The sequence below is a fragment of the Mus musculus genome, chromosome 4, assembly GCF_000001635.26.
Source record: "Mus musculus strain C57BL/6J chromosome 4, GRCm38.p6 C57BL/6J".
Lineage (NCBI taxonomy): Eukaryota > Metazoa > Chordata > Mammalia > Rodentia > Muridae > Mus > Mus musculus.
The window spans coordinates 124269022-124272687 of NC_000070.6; the positions used below are offsets into that span (position 1 = coordinate 124269022).

The window sequence follows — 3666 nt, forward strand, 5'->3', positions numbered from 1 at the left end:
TTCTGTCTCTCTCTCCTTTGCAGAGCTGGCTGGTGGGATTCTGCTTACAGAAGCCTCCTAGGGGAGACGAGGTGGGACCCCAACACTGGAGGTAGAAGGAAAGAAGCCTTTTTATTCCCTTGGCTGGGGCAACAGAGGTGACCCAAGACAACTATTGAACACCTTTGCTTTTCTGTGCAAATAATTACATTCGAAGATTCGGGTCCAATCTGGCTTCCTCTCTCCAGGGTGGGGAGTTCACACTGTTAGGAAGTCACAGAATCCTAGAATTGGAAGGGACCTTAAAAGTAATGTAACTCAGCCCTCCATCCAACATATTAATCTCCTCAGCAGCGGGAGCCTCCACTCATCACAGTCGGGAGCAGGGAGCACCCTCTTCCTGGCTATTACATTTCCAGGCAGCTATTTGGGTGGAAAGTGCTTTTTTTAATATTGAACTGCAGCCTGCCTTTTTGTGCTTGCAACTTTTACACTGGTTCTCCCTCCCAAGGCAGGGGCTGCCTTTGTCTTCCTCCTGTACATAGAGGCAACCTGTGGCTGGGGACATGTGTCTCTTCATCCAAGGATCACTGCCCTTTCGGGTTGGATGCCTCATGGCACGGGTGGTTAATTCTTATTAAATCAGTTATTCTACAGCTTCCTATTTCCTGACCCACTCCCGTAGATGTGAGTTGGCGAGTTCTTCTCGCTATGGAAAAGGAACACAATATTCTACCCCTTTGTGGTTTCTTACATATGATAACTGACACCGGGTCTTGGTTCAGATGTTCATGGAAGGAGCTGAAATGACAAGGTAGTCATTCCTGCCTGACAGGAATCCAGTGCTGGGGAATAGACGTGGAAAGGGTGAGTGACGTTGTTTAAGCACGGGCAGGTGTGCCGATATCTCCTTGCTACTACTTTATTATGTACAGAAAATGATGCTGATAGATGACGGTGATGAAACAACGACAATCCTATTGAGCCTCTAAGAGAGCTCTCTGTGTGGCAGGTAGGGTCCAAGCTTTATGTCATTGCACGAGCAATAATCCCGGAGAGATATTCTATTGCTATCCCCAATTCACAGATGATACAGTTGAGGCACAGAGGGCAAGAGCTCTGTCTTGGTTGGCTCCCTTCTTCTTGTCATGTGATATCCTGACTTGTGACGTGCACAAAACATCCCCTAGTCTAAGAGGTTGATTTTCAATTGGTGCTGTTCAAGTCCACGAGATTCCCCCGACCTCCCCGGGAGGTTGGGTATATCATCTCCATTTAATGGCTGGGGAAGCAAAGACCCAGAGAAGGCACTAGTTCATGCCAGAGAGTGTAAATGATGAAAGCTAGAAGCCCAAGCCTCCAGGCCTGTGGCCGCGTCCCCTAGTGAAGGAGGGAACCTGTCCCTGTGTCTATGAGATGGCGGCTGCTGATATACTTCACATTTGTTATTCCATTCCCTTTTTGAAGCACTTGGCTCTGGTGTATCCGCCCCATGGTGTGATCTTCCTGGCTCCATGCTCTAGAATTTCTGAAGAATCTCTGCTCAAGGGCCAGAAAGGTAGAACACAGGCACTGTAGAAGTCACACCATCTCCAGCCCACCCTGTGGTTACAGGTGAACAGGAATCCCAACCCTTTCCCCACGAGCTGTAGTGTGCTATGATATAGCTAAGCTTTCCCCCTCCAGGAGTGCCACCTTCCCAGCTCTTCTTCAGTCCCTCTTTCAGTACAGATCCAATGGCCCTAAGCTGGCCTCATGTTCTCCTATAAACCCAGACTGGGATTTTATACAGAGCAGAAGAGACCACTTGAATGTCACAAGGAAGGCCCTGGGATCTCCCGAAGGTTCCCCTTCACTGCCAGACCTTCATAAACATGGACAAATCATTTCTCTCAAAGCTATGGGTACAACCCACAACCTTCCTTTGTTCCCAGCTGTTGGGTTCAAATGAGATAAAATATTCATCCTTCCACTGTGTGCTCGTTCGTTCAGAGGTGTGTCTCGAGTGTCTCACAGGCTCTCCTAGGTGTTAGGGTATGTCAGTGACTCAGAGAAGGTGACTTCTCTGGGGCTCCCTCTCTGGAAGAATGACAAGCAGCACACAAGGAAGGTGCATTATAAATTATTTTCTTGCTGTGAACACTATTTATTTTGGCTCATACTTTTAGAGGGTCCATAGTCACTACTCCCAGTGCTTGAGGCAAGCCTCCTGGTGGTAGCAGCGTGCAGTGGAGGAGAGCTGTCCACCTGGTAGCAGATGGGAAGCTGACTGGAACAAACAGGAGGAGGCCAGAGCCAAGATGCTCCCGAGGATCCATCTTGAGGGATCTGCTTCTTCCAACTAGGCCCTGCTTCTGAACATTTCTAGAACCTTCCAGAAGAGTGGTACCAGCTGGGGACTAGAGCTTCAACACACAAGCTGTCATGGATGTGGAATACCTCATATCCAAACCACACAGCAGGACACGAGGCTAGAACGTAAGAGGGGGTGGGGTTATATTGCAAACCAGGTCAGAGACCTGTGATGATGTCACATTCGAGCAAATAAGTAAATGAAATAAATGAGCTGTCCTTACTGTAAGGGGGAAGGCTGCTCCCATCAGAGATGTACAACGGCTTGAAATGGGATCACATTTGACCTACTCAGAGACCTACAAGGAGACAGAACAGGATGAAAGAAGGCAGGCAGAGCAGAAGAAGAGGGCAAAGATGTTGTCTGAGCCAACTACATGGACCCTCGCTCAGATTCCCTTGACATAAGGGTGATATGAAGTCCAAGTTACCCACCCAACACTGGGCACCAGCTACTCTTAGCCCAGGCTAGAGTTCAGAGGACAGTGGCCAAGGATAGATGGGACTTTGGGTGATGTGAAATATAGGTTGGAGTCTGGATACAGCCACAGAAACTGGTTCACACCTAGAACCAAAGTAGAGTGGGAACTAGAGGATAGGGGTCCACTCATAACCTGGAAGCAATCTGAAACCAGGATTGGCTCGTACGGTACCAAATCAATTCTTGCAGCAAGTCCACGGGGGAAAGAAAGGGGCTTTTCTCCCTCAACACTGGGGTTTAGTTCCACCCTCTTTGGTTGCTACTGCAAAATCACAGAGCAGAGGTAAGAGTCTCCCTCGGGGCCTCATGGCACAACTGGGCACAATCTGTGGCAGAAACTAGGAAGTGGCTGAAGGCTGACATCTGCACAGGATGAATTGTTCCTGAAACCCTCACCCAGTTCCTGTTCCTCTGACTGGATCCTCCAACTGCATAGCAGCCTCACAGACTGAGCCAACTTTCTGGCTTATGGTTTGCTTCTCTGTTCCTCCATCCTGGAGGAGTTCAGAAGTTCTGTCACTCAGGAGCCATGGTCCCTTATGAAGGCCAAGGATACAGGAAAGCTGCAGATGCACTCTCGGGACCTGAGGTTACAGTGGGGCAGGTGAGCAGGCAGGACTTCAAGTACAGCTCAATACCCTTCCAACACTTACCACAGATATTGTATGACAGCTTCAGTGTGCAAAGCCTTCTGCATGCATTTCAAACCCATGTGTACATACACAGAGAGACTAAAAAACAAAACAATCTGAGATATGGTTCACACATCATAACATTCATCCTTTTGCAAATTCATTGGTTAAATAACTAATCAGAAGGTTGTATACCTCTCTCTCCCATCACTTCCCCATCGC

The 3666-nt window shown here is 48.4% G+C and overlaps 1 long non-coding RNA gene across 1 annotated transcript; it reads right to left on the reverse strand.

The window, feature by feature from the left end:
* Positions 1-2406: 2406 nt before the first annotated feature.
* Gm40242 lies at positions 2407-3386 on the reverse strand. Its single transcript, XR_868104.1, has 3 exons — positions 3209-3386; positions 2556-2630; positions 2407-2450 (listed from the first exon to the last, which is right to left on the reverse strand). It is a non-coding gene; the product is annotated as a predicted gene, 40242 (long non-coding RNA).
* Positions 3387-3666: the final 280 nt, after the last annotated feature.